At 44.8% G+C, this 26,120-nt stretch overlaps 1 long non-coding RNA gene across 1 annotated transcript; it reads right to left on the reverse strand.

Moving 5' to 3' along the window:
• Positions 1-18,163: 18,163 nt before the first annotated feature.
• LOC142875669 (uncharacterized) lies at positions 18,164-26,099 on the reverse strand. Its single transcript, XR_012922986.1, has 3 exons — positions 26,037-26,099; positions 22,422-22,495; positions 18,164-18,272 (listed from the first exon to the last, which is right to left on the reverse strand). It is a non-coding gene; the product is annotated as an uncharacterized LOC142875669 (long non-coding RNA).
• Positions 26,100-26,120: the final 21 nt, after the last annotated feature.

Consider the following 26,120-nt stretch of genomic DNA (forward strand, 5'->3'; position numbering starts at 1 on the left):
CCCTGTCGGGCACCTGTGGAAGAGGCCTTCCTCTCAGCTGTGCACCCTCTCCCCTTCTCCCCAACACCAGCCCTCACTCCCACCCACTGAGACTCGGGCACCTGCTGGCGCTGCCCCTGGCCCAAGGCCCACTGTTATCCAGGGAACCTCAACAGCCATGAGATAACCCACCCACTGAGGTGGCCTTGAATGGTCCTTGCCCTCCTGCCCTCCCCTTCCCTGCATTCTCCCATGTCCTGAAGTCATCCTGAGCCAGTCTGCGGCCAGTGAGGTTTCCCCTGTGACTGCCCCAACAGGTATGCATGGTGACTGCCCAGCCAGAAGAGAAGCAGATCGAAGGCAGAGAGCAAAGTCGCACCTGGGAACAAAGGAAAGCCACCTGGCAAAGGCAAGGCAGGGGGCGTTTGCAGGAATCAGCCTGGGCGGGCACAGGGGCTGCAGGACCCACCAGCCATTGATGCGACCACTGACAGGGGCCACCTGGGGGCCTCTTCAGGGTGGGTGCAGCAGGTGGCCACCAAGCCATGTGAGGAGGGCAGACAGCTGGCGTGGGTATGGGGGGGAGCTGGAGGGGAAGGCCAAGGGCCAAGGAGGGCGTGCAGGAGGGCGGGCATGCTGTGAGCTCTGGGAGTCCCAGGGGAGAGCTGGGAGCAGCAGGAGATGCAGGGAAAGGGGGCGGGGTCAGTGAGAAGAGGGCGGGCATGGGGGCCTGGCCAGACTGCAGAATTGACTTCAGTGAGGAGGGAAACAAAGGCAGGCCCTCTCTGCCAGCGTCCACGGATCAAAGAGCAGAGATGGAGGGCACGTGGGGACAGGCCGGCGTCCTCCCAGCTGTCCTGGGGGTGGTCATCTCTTCAGCTGGAGGCGAGATGCCAGGCGGCCTGTGGGGTGAAGCATTTGGGAGGTGAGAAGCAGTCACTGTGGGACTGAAGGAATCTCACCTGTAAGGGACACCCGGCATGCACATCTCAGACACTTTGAGGGACTCCAACCTGAGTGAAGACTGCCCTGGTCCCTGAGCGTGGGACCTCTTCCAACCACCCGTGTACAGACCAGGAACGCATGTGCCCCACCCAGAGGCAGGTGTCCACCCTGCTCAGCCTGCCTGTCAGGACCCCGCCCAGCCCTCCGGGAACTGCAGACCCCTGACTCCCCGCAGCAGACGGCTAATGGGTTCCACCACTGGGGCTCGCTGTGTGGCCACGATAATCATAATCGGCCAGCTCAGCCTGCACGTGCCCTCCCCACCCTGCCCTCTCCTAATGTCTGATCCTCAGAACCTGTGAGCATAATAAGATGGTCCTTGGGTCACTAAGACAGGGGTGGTTTCGTACATGGCAGTAGAAAACGGGCACGTCCCTTGTTCACAAGGACGTTGGCAACATTGCACAGTCCTCACCACCTTCTAGATCCCGCCCTCCCCTGGGGCACGTCAGTGGTCACGCAGATGCTGTCTCTGTTCCCAACCCCGGCCTCCCAGCTCCTTGACCCCCCTCCTACCTGAGCCACCTCAGGTAGCTCTGTCACTTAACACAAAGGCAGGTTCTGAGGGGATGTGAAGGGACACCTGGGAGGGCAGCAAGGAGCACGAAGCCTTCCTCTTACACCCCTCAACGGCCCTGTGACTCCCACTTGAGATGGTCAGCATGCAGAACACTGGGCAGAGCTGCAGGTCACAAAGTCACCATGTCAACCTTCCTGTCAGTGATAACAACAGGGAACAACATGGTGGGGGAAGGGCAGGCAGGTAGCTGAGGCAGGTGTACCCAGAGCCAGACACTGCCCCTGCTCCCTGCGATCTGGGCAGGTAACTGGTGTTGGGCCGCAGTGTACACTGGTGGTAGGGCAGGAGGGGTGTGGCCCCTGGGCACAGGCAGAGGCCACAGAGAGTGGCCAGAGGTGGCCTGCACTCAGAGAACCTGGGCCCTAGCTCAAGAACCCAAGAGTGAGCTAAGGTCATAGGGACATCCAGGAAAATGGGGAGCCATGGTGTCCGGGGACCCTGCTTGGTATTATTCCTTCTGTTGCCGCTGCTGCTGCTGCCTCCCCAACTTTTTACAGCAGGAAGTTTCTAGCACCCAGGACCTGGCTGGAGAATGTTCCACCACCTGGGCCTGGGCTCCAGAAGGGCCCATCACCGCCGCGGCCCAGGCACCAGGCATCACTGGCACCAAGGGCAACCCCAGCAGGCTTGCAAGAGCAGATTCAACAGTATTCTTACTGAGTTAGTTTTTTAAAATATATACTTATGCTTTTTTTAATTTCAAAATATTATGGGGGTAAAAATGTTTTTAGTTACATGGATAGCTTTTGTTACACTTGAGTCAGGACTGTAAGTGTGCCCATCTCCCAGAAAGCATTCATTGTAGCCATGAGGTGGATATTCACCCGTCCCTTCCTCCCCACTCCCCAGTGCTTGATTTCCACTGAGTTTTACATCCCTCTGTGCATGTGTGCGCTCATCAGTTAGTTCCAATATAATAACGAAAAGATGTGGTGTTGGTTTTTTCATTCTTCAGATACTTCATGTTGGATCATGGTCTCCAGTTCCAACCAAATTGTTGCAAAAAACATGAATTCATCCTTTCTTATGGCTGAGTAGTGTTCCATGGTGCACATATACATCTCAGACAAGTGAGTGTCCTTCCAAGCCTGACTCTACGTGGCCACAGGAGCCACCATCCCCTTTTCACTGGGGGCAGGACAGGCCTGGAGCCCAGAGCTTTTGCCAGAGAACAGGCCAATCCTTTGGTCAGACGACCAGAGCTAGGCCTCCTTCTTTCCCGAGGCAGAATGAAGGTCCCAGGTATTTGTTCCCTGGTACAAATTTGTTCCCTGGTGTCTCTTGGATGGGGGAAAACACATCTGTCATATGTCATCATGCCCCGATGCACCAAGAGAGACCCATCCAGGCCCCTGCGGTGGCTCTCATGCCCCTTCAACAGCTGATTACCAGGGGCTGCCTTTCAGCAGTTGTTACAAGCGCACTGTGAATTTTTGGTTTTTTTGTGTTGTTTTGTTTCTTTTTTGTCCCAAATGATTTCTGTTTTACTAGGCCCAAAGAGATTGCTTTGTTGCCTCTGCTGGGCCTTCTAATAGTGTCACTCTTAGAAAGTCCTTTGCTGCTGCTTCTAGGTGTTTTGCTTCTTTCATCTACACCCTGGGACCCCGTGACAGTTCCTGCACTTTCAGGAACGGCTTGGTTTGTCTGACTGTGGCCCTGGGACAGCTTCTGACTCTCCAGTCACCTTCAGACTCTCAAAGAAAGAAAGGAGATGGGTCTTCCGTCCTGGCGACGTTGTCTTGGTTGCGTTTCAGCTGCTGCCGTTGGGCGGAACAGACTTGGTGGCTGCTCTCCAGTGGCAGTGGAGCGACTGTCAGTGGGTGCCGAAGCACCTCACTGTGTCCAGAGCCCTCCCCTGCACTCCTGCATCCTCACATCCAGCCCGGGACATGGAGGAATGCAGGCAATTTTCTATCCTATTTCCTGGCCAAGGGGCGCTCCTGGAGCTTGGTGCAGTCCCAGATGCAGGTGGCGTGACAAGACTTGGCATTCTGTGCTGCGCTCTTCCTGCCATCCCAGGTCGCGCTCCCTCTGACATTCTCATTCCCTTGGACGCTGATGGTTCCAAGGGAGGCGTCCCTGGCATTGGTGGCAGGCAGACCCCACTCACCAGCCACATGACCTTGAGCAAGTTGCTTCATGTCTCTGTTCCTCAGTGTCCCCATCTGTGAAAAGGGTATCTTAATACCCACCTTGCAGGTGTGATGAAGAAGAAGGGAGAGTTCCTAGGTCAGAGGCAGTAGCCGAGGGTGAGTGTGACCTGAACTGCCAGGCAAGGCAGAGTCACAGGCTGGGAACTCCCGGCACTGCAGGGCCCTGCCCCAGTCCTGGTGCCCCACATCTGTCACCTGGAAGTTTGAACCCTGTAGTGTTCCCCAGGCTAAAGCTTTGGAGGAAGTCTGCCTTCACTGTCCCACCGCTTCAAGTTGAACTTGCTTGCCTTGAGTGCTCCAAAAATAATCTTTTCAAAAGTTTTCACAAGGAAAACCCAGACTAAGATTCACAAAGCTGATAAAGCTCAGAAAACAAAATGGAAACCACAGCATCAAAGAATGAAGTCATCAAAGAGTGACCAAGGTTCTAAAATTAAAAAAAAAAAAAAAAAAAAGAATGAAGTCAGCCAGTCAGGATGATCAAAGCTTGATTCTCAAAGACTTTCCTTTAAAAAGTGGTGAAGTTTCCGAAGTGTTTCTGCCCTCAGAGACAAGATGCTAGCTGAGAGGGGATGTTTATCAAACTGTGTGTCCAGGAGAGGTGAATGCTAGAGGTGAGGCCACTGAACAGACAATTAAGAAGGGATAAAAGAATCTAACCACACTTCACAAGGAAGTTTCATCACAAGAGACAAGTTCCCTAGAGGCTGTTAATCAAAATTGACTCACTCTGCCCCAATCTGAGACAAATTCCTTCTTGAAAGTTGTTATTTTATGGGTAACTATAACTTTTCCACTATGGGGAAGGGTTATTCCTTAGACATGAAGAATGATGGCACAATTATCTAAAGAACTACTTTCAACAGATTATCAACCAAAAATACAACAAAAAGCAGGTCTAAAGGTGCATCAAGTACTTCAGAACTCCAGAAGAAAAAGCAGATGACTTGTATGGACATTTGATGGATCCACAAGAGGGGCGTGCCCCCTTAACTCATGAAAAATGGAGACAAAACAAGAATAAAGAATGGCTGATAAGATTTCTACTTGAATTTCCCCTAAAGGGAGTTGTGAATTTTTTTTAAAGACAGGGTCTCACTTTGTTGCCAAGTCTGGAGTGCAGTGGCATCATCATAGCTCATTGTAAACTCAAACTCCTGGACTCAAGAGATACTCCTGCCTTAGCCTCCTAAGTAGCTAGAACTACAGGCACATGCCACCATGCCCAGATAATATTTTTATTGTTATTTTCTGTAGAGACAGGGTCTTACTATGTTGCTCAGGCTGTTCTCAAACTTCTGGCCTCAAGTGATCCTCCCGGATTACAGGTGTGAGCCACAGAGCTCAGCCATGAGTTGTTATTTAACAGGACAGTATCATAATGTAATGATCAACAGTGAGAATGTTGGACACTACAAAACCTGGGTGCAAATCCATGGCCTGGCACGTTACTAGCTGGATGACCAGGGGCAAGTTACTTAACCTCTCTATGGCCCAGTTGCCTGCCTCCCCTACAATTAGGATGCACGTGGCCTTACCAGGTAAAGTTGTTTCGAGGTTTCCATGAGCCAGTATATGTAAGTGCTCAATAAATAGCAATTTTCCACGTTTCCCCAGCTCAACACTGGTTGCTGGAAATGGTTACATGGAGTGATCACCCATATTTTAGTGGTCCTGTTTAGTGGTCCATCTATTAGCTGCTTCCCCAGATTATATTTGTCTTCCCTACTGGGTATTCCATGTAAGCTCACACACAATGCCATGTAGCACCCCTCCAGATAAGTGAACTTGCTCCTCGGACCTCTGCTCTCTGAAGACTGGTTTGAAGGTGCTGGTTGCCAAGCAGACAGTCACTGCTCCCAGCTCCACTGCTGCTGCTGCTGTACTGCTCACCCCCAAAGGCTAAAACAGCACATTCCCCAGAGACAGAGCCATGGGACTCTGGGTATCATGATGGAAGTAGGGAAAACAGCCTTTTGCCACCTTGTGCCACCCATTTTCACCTGCTATGAAAACAGGCTGTCATTGCCCCCAGAATTCTGCTCACATAATTCTCTTGCAAATAGCTCTTGCAACTTCTTTCTGCAGCCTCTCTGACTCCAGGACGGGAAGATGGGAGGTTGTAATGCTACAAGGAAGTAAGGGACAAGGAAGGGGGCCTTTGTAACTTACCAAGATGTACAAAGATGTACATAAAAGGTTCATCACCAAAATGAATTTATAATATTGAAGCATCCAAAACAATCAGAATGTCCACCAGCAGGGAGAATGTCATATGGCTGAGCAATCATATGATTTTTGTGTGTGTATGTATGTGTGTATAAGTGTGCGTGTGCGTGTGTGTGCGTGTGTGTGTGTGTGTGAGAGAGAGAGAGAGAGAGAGAGAGAGAGAGAGGATGGCAGTGGGAGAAAGAAGAGAGTTTTGGTTCTTCTACCTTATCCAAAACTATTTTATTAGTCTTGGCATCTACATAACTAGGAAGAAAGCTTCTCTCCTTTTTAGTATCTTATCCTCCTGCCCAAATAATGCCCTTCTAGTGCCCAGGGGAGAAGGAAAGGAGACAGAACTGGAGGTTGCTAGGACCAGCCGTTACTGTCCCTCCCCACCACCAGGGGGCAGTCCCAGAGATGAGGCGCAGAGGTGCAGGGGAGAAACTCCAGGTTTAGTGAACTTCACCAGGCTCTGCCTGCTGGCCCTCCCCTCTAAGGGTTTTGTTTTCCATAACTGCAGAATGAACTCCAGCATCTCATGGTATTCTATCCCAGGTTCCAATCTGCTTAGCATCTGACCTTTTCTTAAAACAAAGATTGGAACACTTCCGAAAACAACTTCACAGAACAAAAGCTAAAACACATAAACATGGACTGACAACAGTTTTAAGAGCTGATTACAAAGAATGCTTGGATTTGGTACAGACATACTTCACAGACATTGTGGGTTTGGTTCCAGATCACCGCAATGAAGTGAATATGGCAATCAAGCGAGTCACACAAATGTTTTGGTTTCCCAGTGCAAATTGAAGTTATGTTTACACTATATTGTAGTCTAGTAAGTGTATAATAGCATTATGTCTAAAAAAAAACACTATACATACCTTAATTTTAAAATATTGCTAAAAAATGTTAAGAATCATCTGAACCTTCAACAGTTGTAATCTTTTTGCTGGTAGAGGGTGTTGTATTAATGTCAATGGCTGCCAACTAATCAGGATAGTGGCTGCTGAAGGTTGGGGTGGCCGTGGCAATTTCTTAAAATAAGACAACAATAAGATTTTTCCCATAGATTCATTCTTCCTTTCCTGAAAGATTTCTCTATATCATTTGATGCCATTTGATAGCATTTCACCCAAAGAACTTCTTTCAAAATTGGAGTCAAGGCCTGGTGTGGTGGCTCACACCTGTAATTCAAGCACTTTGAAGGCTGGAGGATTGCTTGAAGCCAGGAGTTCAAGGCCAGCCTGAGGAAGAGTAAGACCCTGTCTCTACAAAAAATAGAAAAATTAGCCAGGCATGGTGGCACATGCCTGTAGTGCCAGCTACTCGGGAGGCTAAGGCAGGAAGATCGCTTGAACCCAGGAGTTTGAGGTTGCTGTGAGCTGCAATCATACCACTGTACTGCAGCCTGGGCAACAGAGTGAGACCCTGTCTCAAAAAGCAAACAAACAAAAAATTGGAGTCAGTCTTTTCAAATCCTACCACTGCTTTATCAATTAAGCTGATGAAATATTCTAAATCCTTCATTGTCATTTCACCAATGTTAACAATGTTAATGAATCATGAATATTCTTAATGGCATCTAGAATGGTAAACCCTTTACAGAAGGGTTTCAATTTACTTTGCCCAGATCCAGCAGAGGAGTCACTATTGATGGCAGCTATAGCCTTACAAAATGTATTTCTCAAGTAATAAGACTTGGAAGTCAAAATTACTCCTTAATCCATGGGCTGCAGAATGGATGTCGTGTTAGCAGGCATGGAAACAACATTAATCTTCTTGTACATCTCCATCGAAACTTTTGTGTAAGCAGGTGCATTATCAATTAGCAGTAATATTTTGAAAGGAATCTTTTTGTTCAAACAGAAAGTCTCAACAGTGAGCTTAAAATATTCGGTAAACCATGCTGTAAACTGATGTGCTGTCATCTAGGCTTTGTTGTTCCATTTACAAAGCACAGGTAGAGTAGATTTAGCATAATTCTTAAGGGCCCTAGGATTTTTAAAATAGTAAATGAGCACTGGCTTCAACTTAAATTCATCAGCTGCATTAGCCCCTAACAAGAGAGTTAGCTGGTTCTTTGAAGGTTTGAAGCCAGGCATTAACTTCTCCTCTCTAGCTATGCACGTCCTAGTTGTATCTTCTAATATAAGTCTGTGTCATCCACATTGAAAATCTGTTCAGGGTGGCCACCTTCAGCAGTTATCTTAGCTAAGATCTTCTGGATAACTTGCTGCAGGTTCTACATCAGCACTTGCTATTTTACCTTGCACGTTTATGTTACAATTTCTTTCTTTAAATCTCATGAACCAACTTCTGCTGACTTCCAACTTTTCCTCTGCGGCTTCCTCACATCTCTCAGCCTGCATAGAATTGGAGAGAGTTGGGGCCTTGCTCTGGATTAGGCTTTGCCTTAGGGGAATGCTGTGGCTGGTTTGCTCTTCTGTCCAGACCACTCAAACTCTCTCCATGCAGGAATAAGGTGGTCTCATTTTATCATTCAGGTGTTCACTGGAGCAGCACTTTGCATTTCCTTGAAGCACGTTTCCTTCGCATTCACACCTTGGCTGACTGTTTGGCTCAAGAGGCCTAGCTTTTGGCCTTTATCAGCTTCCAACATGCCTTCCTCACTATGCTTGATCATTTCAACTTTTTCATTTACAGTGAGAGACATTCAACTCTTCCTTTGACTTAAACACTTATAGGCTATTGTAGGGTTATTAATTGGCCTCATTTCAATATTTTTATATCTCAGGGATTAGGGAGGCCTGAGGAGAGGGAAAGAGAGAGGGAAACACCCTGTCAGTGGATCGGGCAGAACACATACAACATTGATTAAGTTCACAGTCTCACACGGGCATGCTTTGTGGTGGCCCCAAAACAATTACAATAGTAACATCAAAGATCACTGATCATAGGTTGCTATAACAGACATAAAAATAGTGAAAATGTTTGAAATATTGTGATAATTACTAAAATCCAAAATGGGGCACAGAGACATACAGTGAGCACATGCTGTTGGAAAAAATGGCACCAACAGACTTGCTCAACGCAGGGTTGCTATAAACCTCTAATTTGTAAAAAACACAGTATCTGTGAAGCACAATAAAGCAAAGTGCAATAAAACCAGGTATGCCGGTATCTAATTTCTTGTCTATTTTAGGTAGATAGGTAGATAGAACAAAAGACATTACTGAGACTTATTTTGGGAATGTTCCATTATGGCTATTACACAGCCATTAAAAGCAATAAGGTAGAAAGAGATGACACAGCAAATGTATTATCTCAGGGTGTGTGTGTGTGTGTATGTGTGTGTGTGCATGCGTGCGCGAGAGCACATGAGTGTGTCTATCCATAGAGAACTAGCTGAAAAGATGCTCTTTCAGTGACACGATTACTCCTGAATTTGCATTTTGTTATGGTTTTCTGTATCACTTAAAGTTCTTTATGATGATCATGAATCCTTTATAAAATCAAAGAGAAATACAGATATTTTTTCACTTAGGGAAAAATAAAGGTTTTTAAAAGTAAAATTTATCAATATGAGTATGGACAGCTCAATTTCTTCATTTTCAGAAGTATGAAACGTACATTTGTAACTCTAGCTCTCACTGTGACTGAGAGAGGTTTTGCTTCCTTCCCACTTAGCAGTCTTTGGGTTGCATCAAGATTCTGCACCAGCCTCCAGGGTGGGATTCCAACAGAGTGGACTCTCTGGTCATTTTCTCCACCTGTCCTCCCTCTAGGAGAAAAACTGTCCTCCCTGGTTGCTGAGATTGTTAGGTGCCTACTAGTCTTGTGGTCACACTCCACTGCTGGGCAAAGTAAATATATTAAATGCACGCTCTTGGGGTTTCTTCCCCCCTTGGTCTCTTGAGCCTGCCTGTATTCCTCAGAAGCTCATGTTCGCAGTTCTCCCCCTACAATTTGGTGGGAAAGTTGGCCTCCTGGAGGATGGATGAGAGACACCACCACCTTCTGCAGTTTATCTATCTGAATATAATTTTAAATAAATTGTTACTCCACTGAAATACAAGCGAGAGAACCGACTGAAACCTCTCTTGTCATAGAATCGCCCTCCAGCTCATTATTATAATTGCCATTATCCATTGCTCGAGGCTAGTATTTTTTTTTTCCCCTACTACTGTTGGGTAGACTACTCTATATATGTCTGTTAGGTTCATTTGGTCTAGAATTTAGTTTCAGTCTAATGTTTCCTTATTGATTTTATGTTTGGATGATCTTTCCATTGCTTAAAGTGGGGTATTGAAGTCCCCTACTATTATTGAATTGTACCCTATCTTTCCCTTCAGATCTATTAATATTTGCTTTATATATTTAGGTGCTCCAAAGTTGGGTGATATATGTACAATTATTATATTCGAGGCTAGTATTATGATCTCTAAGACCACGGTCACTCGCTAAGTGCTTCTGACCCTGTCCTACCGGGAATAGCTTTTCAGGCATCTCAAACCCAAGCACTCAGCCTCTGGTTATCCCACCTATGAAGGTCCACCCCCAACTTCCACTACTCCCTGGACACTTAAATGAATGAATTCATATAGAGCACAAACAGTAGTGTGCCTGGCACGTAGGGAATCCCGGATAGCACTGGCAGCTGTTGCTGCTGCTGTCCTCCTTGTGCTAGACCCATGTAACTTTAAGCCTGTACTTGTTACTGCTATGGGCCAGTTTCCCTGCCACCTCTACTGTTTTTCTCTTCCCATTGAAAAAAGCTGTTTTTGCCTCCCACAGCCACGTGGTGGCACCAGCACTTCATAATTTTCACTTGAAATGCCTAGGGTTTTTTTGTTTTTTTAATTAACAAATAAAAATTATATATTTTTATCATTTATACCATGTTGTTTAATTAACATATGCATACTTATCTTCTAAAAATCATTTTTTTTTGAGACAGAGTCTCACTTTGTTGCCCGGGCTAGAGTGCCAGCTTAGCTCACGGCAACCTCAAACTCCTGGGCTCAAGCAATCCTACTGCCTCAGCCTCCCAAGTAGTTGGGACTACAGGTACGCGCCACCATGCCGGCTAATTTTTTTTTTCTATATATATTTTTAGTTGGCCAATTAATTTCTTCCTATTTTTAGTAGAGACCGGTCTTGCTCTTGCTCAGGCTGGTTTAGAACTCCTGACTTTGAGTGATCTGCCCACCTCGGCTTCCCAGAGTGCTAGGATTACAGGCGTGAGCCACTGTGCCCAGCCTCATACTTATCTTTTTTGTGCCAAATACACTTAAAATCTACTCTGTTAGGAATTTTCAAATCTGTAATATATTGTTATTAACTACAGTCACCATATTGTACAACAGATCTTTCGAACTTATTCCTCCTACCTAACTGAAATTTTGTATCCTTTGGCCAACATCTCCCAGAGCCCCACCTCAGTTCCTGGTAAGCACCGGTGGAGATGGCTAGTTATTAATTCCAGGAGCCTTTCTGAAGTCACGTCCTCAAGTCTGCTTATACAGCGTGGAAATGCACAATAGGATCTTTCACGAAACGTTTCCTTTTTGTGTTTCTTTTCACAAAGGTATACTTGGTGCTTAATTTTATGTAAAAATACCCCTGTTTGGCTGCCACACGTCTCAATGATTGTACTAAGAAAGTATAACTAGACCAAGGGGCAATTCGAAAATAATAACGGTTATTTATTGAGCACCTACTGGGTGCAGCCATCCCTCTGGAGCGTACAGACTAGCTGGAAAGAGACATAATAAACAGTCAAGCAAATAAATTTATTGTATGAATATAAGTCCAGAGCGTAGTAAGTACTATGAAGGAAATAGAGAGCGACAAGGGGGAATCCACATTATTTGACATTTAGGTGCATGATTCGAGTTAAGTTTTGTGAAAGGTGCAAGGTGTGCATCTGGGTTTATTTTTTTACATATATATCCAATTGTTCAACACTGTTTGTTGAAAAGATCATCCTTTCTCCAGTGCATTGCCTTTGTGCATTTGTCAAAGATCAGTTATCTATATTTGTGGGTCTATTGCTGTGCTCTCTCTTCTGTTCCATTGATCTATGTAACTACTTTGTCTTCATTCCTATAGCTACACGTTAATAGTAAGTCTTGGAATTTGATAGTATAAGTACTTCAGTTTTATTCTTCTTTGTACTGTGTTGGTTATTCTAAGTCTTTTTCTTTTTCATATAAACTTTAGAATCAATTTGTTGATATTTACAAAATAGCCTCCTGGGGTATTGATTGGGATTGCATTAAATCTGTACCTCAAATTGGGAAGAATGAACATTTTAACAATATTGAGTCTTTCAATCTATGAGCATGGAATAGCCCTTCATTTACTCAAATCATCTTTGATTTAGTTCATCAGAATTTTGTGATTTTCCACATATAGATCTGTATATATTTTGTTAGATTTTTATACCTAAGTATTTTTTGGTGCTATTATAAATAATATTTTTTTATTCCAAATTCTATTTGTACATATTTGGTACATAGGAAAGTAACTGACCTTGGTATAGTCACCTTGCTATATTTACTTATTAGTTGCAGGAGTTTTGACTCATAGGTTATTTAGAAGTATGTTGTTGGTCTGATTAAAAATGAGCAAAATTCTGAACATTTCTCAAAAGAAGAATAGAAATGGAAAACAGGTCTATGAAAAAATGCTCAACATCACTAATCATCAGAAAAATGCAAATCAAACCACAATGAGATACCATCTTACTCTAGCTAAAATAGCTTTTATCAAAAGGACGAAAAAAATGGATGCTTGTGAGGATGCAGAGAAAGGAAAATATTCATACACTGTTGGTGGGAATGGAATTAGTACAGCCAATATGGAAAACAGTATGGAGGTTCCTCAAAACACTAAAACCAGAACTACCATATGATCCAGCAATTCCTCTGCTGGGTATATATATCCAAAAGAAAGGAAATCAGTATATCAAAGATATAATCTGCACCCCTGAGTTTATTGCAGCACTATTTACAATAGCTACGATATAGAATCAACCTAAATGCTATCAACAATGAATGGATGAAGAAAATGTGGTACATATACACAACAGAATATTATTCAGACACAAAAAAACGAAGCCCTGTCATTTGCAACAACATGGAAGGAACTGGAAAACCCTATGCTATGTGAAATAAGCTAGGCACAAAAGGACAAATATCCTATGTTCTTACCCATATGTTGAGAGCTAAAAAAATTGATCTTGTGGAGATAAACAGTAGAATGATTAACAGAGTAGAATGGTTAACAGAGGAAGGATTGTGGGGAGGAAAGATAAAGAGGGACTGGTTGGCTGGGCGTGGTGGCTCACGCCTGTAATCCTAGCCCATTGGGAGGCCGAGGCAGGCGGATTGTTTGAGCTCAGGAGTTCCAGACCAGCCTGGGCAAGAGTGAGACCTCATCTCTACTAAAAATGAAAAGAAATTAGCCAGACAACTAAAAATATATAGAAAAAATTAGCTGGGCATGGTGGCGCATGCCTGTAGTCCCAGCTACTCGGAAGGCTGAGGCAGAAGGATCACATCAGCCCAGGAGTTTGACGTTGCTGTGAGCTAGGCTGATGCCACGGCACTCTAGCCTGGGCAACAGAGCAACAGTGTGTCTCACAAAAAAAAAAAAAAAAAAAAAAGAGGGATTGGTTAATGGGTGCAAAAATACAGTTAGATAGAAGGAATAAGATCTAATGTTTGCTAGCACAATAGGGCCACTAGACAAGTATTGTTAACAATTATTTATAGTATATTTCTTTTTTTTTTTTTGAGATAGGGTCTTGCTCTGTTGCCCTGGGTAGAGTGCAGTGGCATCATTATAATTCACTGCAACCTCAAACTCCTGGGCTCAAGCAATCCTCCTTCCTCAACCTTCCAAGTAGTTGGGACTACAGGCACACACCATGATGCCTGGCTAATTTTTCCATTTTTGGTAGACATGAGTCTCACTCTTGCTCAGGCTGGTCTTGAACTCTGGGCCTCAAGCCATTTTCCCACCTTGGCCTCCCAGAGTGCAGAGATTACAGGCATGGGCCAATGGGCCCAGCCTAGTATATTTTGAAATAACTGGAAGAATGAAATTGGAATGTTTCTAACACAAAGAAATGATAAATGTTTGAGATGATGGATATCCCAATTGCCCTGATTTGATCATTACACATTGTATGCTTGTATCAAAATACCACATGGGCGGGGCGGCTCATGCCTGTAATCCCAGCACTCTGGGAGGCCGAGGTGGGCAGATAGCTCAAGGTCAGGAGTTTGAAACCAGCCTGAGCAAGAGCAAGACCCCGTCTCTACTATAAAATAGAAAGAAATTAATTGGCCAACTATATATATGTGTATATATATATATATAACATTAGCTGGGCATGGTGGCGCATGCCTGTAGTCCCAGCTACTCAGGAGGCTGAGGCAGAAGGATTGCTTAAGCCCTGGAGTTTGAGGTTGCTGTGAACTAGACTGACACCATGGCACTCTAGCCAGAGCAACAGAGTGAGACTCTGTCTCAAAAAAAAAAAAAAAATACCACATGTACATACCCCATAAATATGTACAGCTTATTACCTATTTATAAAAACAAAAAATTATTTAAATTCTAACAAGAAAGATGTTGAGTTTCCAGATATTTGGGTATTGTTCAGCTGTCTTGTTGTTGATTTATTATTTAATTCTACTGTCATCTGAGAACAAAGTTGGAATGATTTCCATTCTTTTAAACTTGATAAGGTGTGTTTTATGGCCCACACTGCAGTCTATCTTGGTGAACGTTCCATGTGAGCTTGAAAACAATGTGTGTTCTGCTGTTGTTGGGTGGAGTGTTCTGTAAATGTCAATGAAATTCAGTTGATTGATAGAGCTGCTTAGGTGATTATATCCTTACTGATTTTCTGCCTACTTGAGCTATACATTACTGACAAAGAGAAGTTGAAATCCTCTACTGCATATTTGGCTATTTCTCTTTCCAATTCTAGCAGTTGGTATTCATCCTACGTGGTGTTCTTTGAGCTTCCTGAATCTGTGGTTTTCTTTCTGTCATTAATTGTGGAAAGTTCTCAGCTGTTGAAGGTAGTCTTCATTTCTGTTACAAGGTTGTTGTTTTTTTGTTTATAGCATTTTCATTTGATTCTTTCTAGAGTTTTCATCTCTTTGCTTATATTACCCCTCAGTTCTTGCATGTTGTCTACTTTTTCCTTTAGACTCTTAATACATCAACCATAATTATATTGAATTTCCTGTCTGATAATTCTAACATCTGTGTCTCATTGGAGTCTGATTCTGATGCTTGCTGTGTCTTTTCAGACCATGTTTTTTCTCATCCTTCGGCATGTCTTGTAATTTTTTGTAGAAAGCTGGACATGTTATATTATAACAGGAATTGAGGTAAATCGATCATTAGTGTGAGGATTTATGGTAATTTCAGCAGAAGTTGGGGTGTGTTTCATGTTTGCTATAGGGATAGATGCCAGAGGATTCAAATTCCCCTAATGTCTTTGCTTTTGTCTCTCTTGACTTTGGGCTTCCCTACATACTCCTCAGAATCTTTCAGCTGTGATCTACTGTTATTATAACGAGACCTGCTGGTGTAGGGGTAAAGTGAGGGATGGGAGTATTCTATAATCTTTCAATTAAATCTCCAGTTTTAATGGGCCTGTGTCCTGAGTGTGACCATTGCAAGTGTTTCTCTGGTGGCATAGATATTTCCCTCCCAATTCGGGCTCCCTCCCCTGGCGGCAGCTCTCCTAGCCTACTTTCCTGAAGCCTTGATCCCTGTTGACTGTATTTTCCCCCATAAGTGAGACAGGAAAGCCTGAGGAAACTGGCCGTAGGGAATGCCATTCCTCCAAGCCTCTGGCAAAGTCTTCCCTGTGGAGAGTAGGTTTGTGTTATAGAAAATGCTCTGAGTATATTTCCCAGAGATTCCTCTTCCCCTTCACTGCCAGAGCCACTAAGTTATGAGGGAGAGTTTCTCAAATTGTCACCAGGAGAATTGACAAAAAAAAAACAAATAAGTTCATTAGTAAGTGGGCAAAGGACATGAATAGGCATTTGTCAAAAGAAGACGTACAGGCTGGGCGAGGTAGCTCATGCCTGTAATCCTAGCACTCTGGGAGGCCAAGGCGGGCAGATGGTTTGAGCTCAGGAGTTCCAGACCAGCCTGAGCAAGAGCCAGACCCTGTCACTACTGGAAAAAAAAAAAAAAAACATGGAAAAACCCAGCTCTACCTTTTCCTTGCTCTGTGACCTTCACCAAGTCACTTAACTTCACTAAGCCTCCAATCCTCATCTTTAAGAGGCTAGCAATGCTTTTCTTACAGAACTGATGTGAGGGTTACCTGAGATAATGTATGTAAAGCACTTAGCACTGTTCCACACAGATCATGAACATGTGGTAAATGGTAGTTATAATCTTCACTGTCATAACAATTAACTCTTAACCATTGAATATTTAACCGCTGGGCACCAAGAATAAGCCAGGTACAATGTGTGCTTGGTTCTGCACATGAAAGAGAAATCGGTCCAACATAATCCCTGTCCTAAAGGAGCTTCTAACCCAAGATAGGAGCAAATCATGCACTAAGTAATAATCGCACAAGGCTGACTGGAGTCACGTCCAGGAGAGAAACTGCACACAAGTCCTAAGAGAATCCAAGGCGGGAGCATTTGCTGTGGATATAGGAAAGAAGTGGCCTGGACTTTGGATCTAACGCAGGCAGGAGATGGAGGAGCTGACAGCAAGCCCGTGGGCCTGGGATGGTGCAGAGGGAAGCCAACCCCACTACTCAGAGTTCATTACTGGGTAAATTGGAGCACAGCCTACAGCCCACCAGGGGGGCCCATGCGACATCTCCAGAGAAGTCTTTTGTAAATGGTGTGCACTTTTTCTCCCAGGCTTGCAGTGGCCAATAAACTGGGTCATGAAGGTACCTCCCTGAGGTCTGACAGATTTCCTGTGAAGACAGGAACTGTGGGATCCGCTCAGAGAACTCTGCAGTGTTCCCAGAGGAAGTCAGAGCATCTATCTCAGGTCATGGGGCCCCTGCAGGCCAGGACCACCTCTGAGAGCACGTTGAGCAAAACCCATCTGTAGCAGTTCCCTACAGCTACATCATCACCCAGAGATGTACAGATCAACCTGCACTACGGATACTTTCCTGCAGGGAGGGTCAGCAAGGGCTTCAAGAAGAGGGTGGCGTTGGTCTGGGTCTGGCGGGATTCAGGGAAGGGGAAAGGGAGAAGACAGAGCAAGGCAGAGGCAGAAGTGGCAGACGGTGTCTGGATCTGGTAGCAAGCCGCTCTGCAATAACAATGGCTCTAGTTTCCAAGTACTTTAAAGAGTACATACAGTGTACGGTACATATGGTTCTGGGCTACAATCTAGAATAACTGTCTCATCAAACCCTCACACACAAGAGATACAGTTATCTCTGGTTTTCTTTCTTTTCTTTTCTTTTTTTTTTTTTTTTTGAGATGAGGACTCACTATATCACCCAGGTTGGTCTTGAATTCCTAGCCTCAGGTGATCCTCCTGCCTCAGCCTCCCAAGTAGCTGGGACTACAGGCATGTGCTGGCCATTATATCTGTTTTTCTTAAAAGAAAGCCAAGATGTAGTGAGATAAATGACTAAGTTTACAAAGATAAAGCCTGCTGTAAGTGGAATTTGACCCCGACCCCAATCTTTGACCACTACGCAATATTAGCTTCCAGCAAGATATGGTACGAAAAGTAGGTTAGGATCAGGACAGAGAGGACCTTTCACAGTTAGCAAAGGGTTTTGCATTCACGAAAGCTCTTCAGTGGGGGCATTTTGAAGGCCTCCAGGCTTGTGGTAGGGTCTCCACAAGCCTGAGCAGAAAGTTGCATGCAGACCCAGGAACAAGAAAGTTGCAAACAGCTCAGCTGGAGGCCAGATCGTATGTCTGATCTGAGATGGGATGGGGTCTGCTGGAAGTACACTGCAGGACTAGAGCTCAGAAAAGTTTCCCCAGGCACTGGGTGTGCTCACTCTCCCATTCTTTGGCGACACTCTGGGCTTCTTTGGCGACCCGAGGTGGCACTTGACTGGTTCCTATGGTCATGTATGTGTCCAGTATAAATGAGCAACCCAGAGACTGATGAGGGTATGGGGAAGAAGAGAGAGAGAGACTCAGGAGAACCTAGAGCCTCACAGAGCCTCTCCCCACCACCCTGGCTTTGCTCAGGAGCACTGCAGGGCCGTGGGCTCCTCTTCTGCCCTGTGAAAGAGGAGGAGGAACTCACCTGAGCTGCTGGAACATCATGCACATCGAGCTGTGAGTCTGATCACCTTGGATAGATGCATGATGGCCTTGGACAAGTCTCTGTGCTGTCTGCAAAATAACAGGACAGACTGGGTGATCCTGAAGACGTTTCAGGGTTTTGTTTGTTTGCTTAAATTTTTTATCGTAGTAAAAACAAACAAACAAACAAACAAAAACATCAATTTTGGCATCTTAACCATATTTAAGTGGTTACAGTTCAGTAGTGTTAAGTATGTTTACATTGTTGTGCAACAGATCTCCAGAAGTTTTTCATCTTGCAAAACGGAAACTTTATACTCATTAAACACTAACTCCCCATTTCCTCTCCCCCCGCCCAGCCCCTGGCAACCACCATTCTAAACTTTCTGTCTCTATGATTTGGGCCACTCTAGGTACTTCCTAAAAGTGGAATCATAAAGTATTTGTCTTTTTGTGAATAGCTTATTTCATTTAGCATAATGTCCTCATGGTTCATCCATGTTGTAGCATGTGTCAGAATTTCCTTCCTTATTAAGGCTGAATAATGTTCCTATGTGTGTGTGTGTGTGTGTGTGTGTGTGTGTGTGTGTGTGTGTGTGTATAATTTTGTTTATCCATTTATCTGCTCATGGACCCTTGAGTTGCTCTCACCTCTTGGCTATTGTGAATAATGCTGCTATGAACCTGGGCATGCAAATATCTCTTTGAGACCTAACTTGACCATTCGGATTTAAGATGCAATGAGTTCAGTTGAATATTTTATTTCTACTTGTTAAAAACGCCACCAAGCCTCTTGAAGAGTGAACAAATTAAAATTAACATTTCAGATGCTGCAAGAGGACATTCATTTGAAGAAGTTTGGACACTCAAGCTAAGATTTTGGCACTCAGCAAAGTGCCTAAGTCCGTATCACTAGGAGGAGCTAGAATAGTCTTAAACTTGGGCCTTGCAGAGAGTCTTGGCATTCTGCAGTATAATTATGAACTTCAATCACAACTGTATCTAGGAAATTCTTTCAGCAGCAATAATGGGTGTCTATTAATATAAGACATTTGCTGGATATGCCATGCATTGACTTGTTGGAAAATATGCAAGATCACATGCCAGATGTGCAGAAGAACATTCTTCAAACTCAGTGATGCATACCGGCCCCCTGGGGAAAAACATTTAAAATCCATACATTCTCCTTTGAAAGAAAGGTTTGGTTTTTCTCTCCTGAATAGTGTGGTTGAAAGGTCTGGCCAAAGATCAGGCTTGCAGGCATGTTCAGAGTCATTGCCACCTTCCCCTGCAGCACAGTGACTCAGGGGGGTGGTGGGCGATTGTTAAATGATTAATATTGTAGCATAGGTGTGCCCGCTGGTTGGGGCGCAGTTATTCACAGAATCCTCCTTGGAGAAAACTGTAGCAAAAATTTGGGCTGATCCATCAAAACTGTCCTCTCTGGGCTCATTTTCATTTCAATCCCCATCCCACGGCCACATGAGCAGCGCCCAGCCATTCTTGCTAACGCCGGTCACCAAGGCCTTGCCTGAGAGTGTGGCCATGAAGAGCACTGTCTCTGCCCTTGAGACCCTAGTAGCACAGGAGGCACAGAGACGTAGGGGTTGGGCATTAATAGAAGCAGGAACCAAGTGTGAGAGCCCAGAGGAAGGGAACTGACTCAGGCAGAGTGTGAGGAAAAGCATTGCGCAGATGATATTTGACCTTGACATTGAAGGAAAAGGAGGCAGCAAAGTATAAGGAACGGCAGTCTAGGCTGGGGAAACAGCATGTGTGTAAAGACTTCCAGGAGTCTGGAGACATGTGAGAATAGCAGTATGCTTGAATAACAGAATGCATGAGAGGTTGGGGTTTGTGAATGCCTCCTAAGGAGGTGGGAGTGCTCCAGAACAGGGCCAGGGCACTCCACCCCCAGGAGGAGCCCTGGGTGGAGCCATTGTCATTCCTGGCCACCCTGGGTACATTAGCAGAGATGTGCAGCATAAATGGGCTCTTGGAGATGTGCTGTGGGCCTTCGGGCTGGGCTCCAATTTCCCAGCAGATGGAACCCTGAGTATGGAGTTGGCTTCCCTCTGCACCGCCCTGGGTCCATGGGCTTGACCTCTGCCCCTCCATCTCCTTCGTGTCTTTCCGTGTCGCTCAAACAAGAGGCCTCAAAGTGTTTATTGTTTAAAAAATGATGAAATGCTCTTAAATGTGAAGCTGTGGCAAACACTGCTTGGCAGCTAGACCCTTGAAAATCCACATAGGCCCAAGGTCTTAATGACGCACTCCACAGTGTCTGACCAGAGAGAAGCCACAGGGCCAAGAGTGGAGAACAGGCATTGCTTTTCAGGCTACACAAGGGCTACTTTTATGGCAACTATCAGGGGGACAGGACTCTAAATCTCCAAGGAGGAGACCCACTAGACAAAGCTTTGCGCCAATGCCTGCTCTGGCGAGGCTGCAGTAAGCACAGGGAATGTCCCCTCTCAGCTCCTTTCTACAGGAGCTCTGGCCATCCTGGCCACTGACTGACACTCCTCAACATCCCTGGGGTGCAGAAACAGCAGCCACCAGCCCCATATGAGCTCCCCAGGTGTCCTGACAATGTGCCAATGAGGGGAGGCTGTCCATCATTAATATTAGCAGGAGAACAGCCAGTAAGGGGCCTGGAGGGAGGTTGGAGCCTTTCATCTTCTCCCAGAAGGACCGGCTGGTGGCAGTTGGCTGTTGTCCAGAGTAGGTTATCTGTCTTGGGAAACAATGCTTTCTATCATCCCAACCAGGATGCTTTGTCTGGGATACATGCCATCCTCAACAGGACACCAGGAAAAGACACAAAACCTTGAACTGTGTTAGGCAAACCTGGATTCTCTCTAGGATGTTGTTTCCTCTAAACATTTTTAAAATGCAACTGAGAGTCTCTTGGGAGAACCTCCAGTGAATGCAGCAGCCTGTCTCACTAGACAGTTTTCTCTTTGTCTGGGGCTCTGAGCGCCGCTCCAGCCCCGATGAAAGTGCAGATGATTTGTAAATAGTAATTAATAATTAAGTGAGAGATAGGGAGAGCTAGGAAGAACTGTAGAGATCTTCCAGTGCAGGGTGTCCAAGATGTGGGTTATGAGAACTTTTATTTATTAATATTGTAGCTATTTTCTTTTTAATTACTTTACTTTAAAAAAATGCCAACAACACACTGTCTATAAATTGAAAAATGAACCTCCCCTTCCCTAGATTGTAACCAGTGAGACCTATTTGCAGTGTTTCCTTCTAGATTTTCTACACATGTACAATGTCAGCAGGTGTAGATAGAGATCTACACATGGTCAGACGTGGACATAGTCAGAGAGACAGACCATAAGTTGGATAGAGACACACCCAGTTTTGGCTGTGCCTTCTTATTTTGTAGGAACAGGCAATCTGTGAGCTGAGAGTGAAGCTCTTGGGGATAGAGAATGATGAGTGCAAGTTTTCTGTTTCCAGCCAGCTGAAGGGAGTTAGTTATACTGGAACATCCCCACAGAGAAAGAGAAACAAGCCAGGCACATGGGGATATTGAGATTTCTAAGACTAGCAGGAGAGATGGAATTGGGGTACCCAACATAATGGAGGGCCTGAGCCCTACCTGTCCCTGGACTGCTACAAGATTTTTGTAGAAACTGGACTATATGCACTGAAGCAATGACAATGGCTTCACGTCTCTAATGGCAAGCATGCTGTCAGTGGACAAAATGCCAGGGACGATCGACAATACTGAGCATTGTCAAGGATATGGAGCAACTGGAACTCTCATGTATTGCTGGTGGGAATGAAAATGATACAGCCCCTTTGGCTGTATCACTATCATTTGATAGTGCCTTACAAAGTTAAACAAACACTTACTACAGGACCACTCAAGAGAAATGACAACATATGTCCAAACAAAGGTTATATGCAAAGGTTCCCAGCAGCTTTATTCATAACTACCAAAACCTGGGAGCTGCTATGGTTTGGATATGGTTTGTTTGGTCCAACCAAGTCTCATGTTCAAATCTGGTCCTCAGTGTTGGAGCTGGGGCCTCTTGGGAGGTGTTTGCGTCATGGGGGCAGACCCCTCATGAATGGCTTGGTGTTGTCTTCTTGGTAATGAATAAGTTCTTCTCTAGTATTTCCCACGAGAGTTCCCCCAAGAACTGGTTGTTTAAAAGAGCCTGGCACCTTGCTTCTCTCCTTTTTGCTTTCTCTCGCACCATGTGATCTCCATACACCACCCACCTTTTCCTTCTGCTGTGAGTAGAAGCAGCCTGAAGCCTTCACCAGAAGCAGCTGTTTCTTGTTTCTTGTACAGCCTGCAGAACCGTGAGACAAATAAACCTTTATAAATTACCCAGCTTCAAGTATTCCTTTATAGCAACACAAATGAACTAGGACACAATCCAAATATATCAACTATATCCATCAACTCTGGGGAAAGGATAAACACCTTTTGGCATATCTACGCAATGGAATATTTCTCAGCAATAAAAAGGAATGAAGTCCTTGTGCACACAACAGCATTAATGAATCTCAAAAGCATTATTCTAAGTGAAAGAAGCCATACATACTGTATGATTCCATTCATATGAAACTCTACAAAAAGCAAGACTATAGAGATAGAAAAGAGGTCATTTGGGCCAGGCACGGTGGCTCACACCTGTAATACTAGCACTCTGGGTGGCTGAGGTGGGATGACTGATTGAGCTCAAGAGTTAGAGAACAGCCTGAGCAAGAGTGAGACCCTGTCTCTACTAAAAATAGAAAGAAATCAGTCAGATAACTAAAAATATATAGAAAAAAGTAGCCGGGCATGGTGGTGCATGCCTGTAGTCCCAGCTACTCAGGAGGCTGAGGCAGGAGGATCGCTTGGGCCCAGGAGTTTGAGTTTGCTGTGAGCTAGGCTGATGCCACAGCACTCTAGCCTGGGCAACAGGGTGAGATTCTGTCTCCAAGAAAAAGATTAAAAAATAGAAATGCTATAGCACCAGTGTTTCCTATGGTCAAAGGATAATATTGTGTGACAAATTCAGAAATCAGTGACCCTGAGCCTAAAAATGGTCAAGAAGAGTTGGACTTTGAATGTGAAGGTATCTAAGGAATACCTTAACATGTTCATTTCACTTCTATTTTTCTTTTTAAGTGTGCACACAATGATATGTAAGATGGGAACTAACCCAGACTTAGACCAAAGTGCAGCGTACCCTGGCCACAATGATAGGCCAATCAGAGTGAGGCTCTGGGCTTTGTTCACTCCTTAATCTAACTGTCCCCTCTCCATGCTAAATCCTGGGAGCCATCCTATGACCACAAGAAGACTAGCCTTAACATGAAGTCAACACAGGCATAACAGAGAAGAAAAAGAACCTGAATTGTCAATGACTTTATTGAACCACAGGATCAATTCAAGGCAATTTGAATTGAGTTTTCCATTACTTGCAAATCAAAGCTTCCTAACTGAATAAAGGCTCCTTACATGTTAGTTTATCGTGCAAACGATGAGTGAGGACACTTGAGGCAGTCCTGCTTTCCCCATCTGGGGGCAGAATCATCCCACCATCCAGCCATCAGTTACCCACTGGCTCACCTGGTAAGTCATTGCCCACATCTATTGAAGGTTCTGAGAGAGGTCCCTACAGACTTTGCTGTGAGGCACACTGTGGAAATAGAACAACTTTATGCTTCAAAAAGTAAGAAAGAGCTGAATCCAGAGGTCATGGCAAGTATGGAGGATATTTGGAGCTGACCTATGCACATCTATTTTTGTGGTTCATATACAATTTTTGATCTTGATTTGATATTTATGCATTCACAGGATAGGAATCTGGGCCTGAGATAATGAAGTCAAGCACCAATTCTTGCTTTACTTTCACTTCAATGCTAGCTGCTTCCTGAACTGTTCCCAACGAGCCTAGACACTTCAGGGCCATCAGCTTAAAAAATCATGTTTTACCCCTGGCTTGGATCACTGCTGAGTAAGCAGATGAGGCTGACTGAATCTTGCTGTGACACTGAAAAAATCTTAAGTCTTTATCCAAATCTTCTTCCTGCTAATGATGTTTTCTGCCTGCCTTACAGGATTTGGGAGGGACAGAAAAACTTTCCTAACCCCTGTTGAGATGGTATCATACCTAGGTTATCTAAGTTGTCACAAAGCTTCTAGCCATCCTTAGTCTCTATCTCTTTAAATTCAAAATCTAAGGCTATTCTATGATTTTTACAACACTTGAATTATTTTTCTCCTTAAAACTTGGCTGATTGGTAGAGTTTTTTGGATTTATTTTCTCTTTTTTTTGTTTTGGTTGTTTTTGCCTTTTTTTTTTAATCCTTGAGCTTTGTAAATAAGCTTTCCTGTGCCTACTTGCCCACAACTTCTTTTTCTGGTCTCATGACTATTTTTAATGAGTTCAGCTTGTGCCTTCTTGTACAAAAAGAAACTTGGGACTGTGAGGAACATATTAATGAGCTATCAGATCTAGTCTGGTTTTTGAAGTTTAGAGTTTTCGGATGTCACAAAAGTGTAAATATCATCATGACTTTTGCATTTGATTAATAATTATATCACAGCTAAAGCCTCAGGGCACCTCCCACTCCATAATTCTGCTATCCCCAACCCCAATGTCTTTGCCATTAATGGTCAATCTCTGGGAGCCCATGTCCCAAGGAAATGGCTTCCCAATTTATTCGAAGTGACCTTCCCTGCAAACCTTACTCAACTTTGACCAAACCTCCGATTTCAGGATAGAAAGAGTGACCCTTTTCCCCCTCCTCTTCAGAAGGTAGGGAGAAATGAGGCAGATCTGAGAAAGGTCCTCTGGGGGGAAAATTACTTTTTTTTTTTTACTACACTCTACACTCACAATGTACCAAACATATACTAAATATTTTCTGGCCCTCAAATCAGATGCCTACTCATGCAAGAAAACTGCATGATCATTCAGGCTGATCCCTCTTTACCCTCAATGTGGATCCACACTCTCTTTCACAACAGTTCCCAAATTCATCTTCGTGTTGATCCTGGGCTCCCAGGCTCTGGGCTACCAGAGGTGAAGCAAAGGAACTCACAGGTCAGTTAAGGAGAGACCCCCTTAAATAGATTTTATGGGACCACGTGTTGGTGTAAGTTTACATAGAACGTGGAGTCTGAGAGGGAAGTCAGGGAAAGAGAGGTGAATCAGAGAAGCCTTTGGACTTTGTACACCAGTAGGCAGTTCCCAGGTGAAGGGGGTGAAGGCACTGCAGGCAAATGTCCACCTCTGGGCAGTGGGCACCTCAGCCTGCTTTGCTACCTCTTCGCAAGCTGCCCTGTGACTAGTCTTCCCATTGTTTACTGATCTTTTAAGTGATCATTTATAAAACAGCGTGGGCATTTATTATATGAATAAATGAATGAATTAATGGATGGATGGGTGACAAACTAGCCAAAGTGATGCTCAGAGTCTGAGAGGAGCAGGCAACACCCCAGAAGCAGGCCCTCTCTCCCACTGTCTGGCTGATGGCCAACCTTGCAGAGAGAAAGGGAAAGCGGGGGTGAGGGTGAAGCCTGGCGGTTCTGAATTTGTACATAAAGCTTACAAAGGGCGCTCATCAGAATGCTTCGGTCCTGAAGAGTCCCCTTCCTATGCAAAAATAAAAAGGGCCATTAGAAAAACTATTCGAAAACACGCTGAGTACTGGAAGGTGACGGGCCTCAGCTGCAGGACAGGTGCTCCTAGATCGCGTTAGCGCAGCGCAGAGCTTCCCTTTGCCCCAGGCAGCGCCCTAAAGAACCTGTCTGGGGCCTACATTCCTCACCTCTCGGAGGAGTGACCAAAGCAGCGCTGCGCTGCGCTAACCAGGGACCGGACCAGGACTCACCCGCGGGCCGCGGAGTGCAGAGGCGTCCGCGCTGCAGACACCGTCGCCCAGGCAGCGGGACGGGGGCGGGGCCGGCGCGCCTCG

The sequence above is a fragment of the Microcebus murinus genome, chromosome 14 (genome assembly GCF_040939455.1).
Source record: "Microcebus murinus isolate Inina chromosome 14, M.murinus_Inina_mat1.0, whole genome shotgun sequence".
NCBI lineage: Eukaryota > Metazoa > Chordata > Mammalia > Primates > Cheirogaleidae > Microcebus > Microcebus murinus.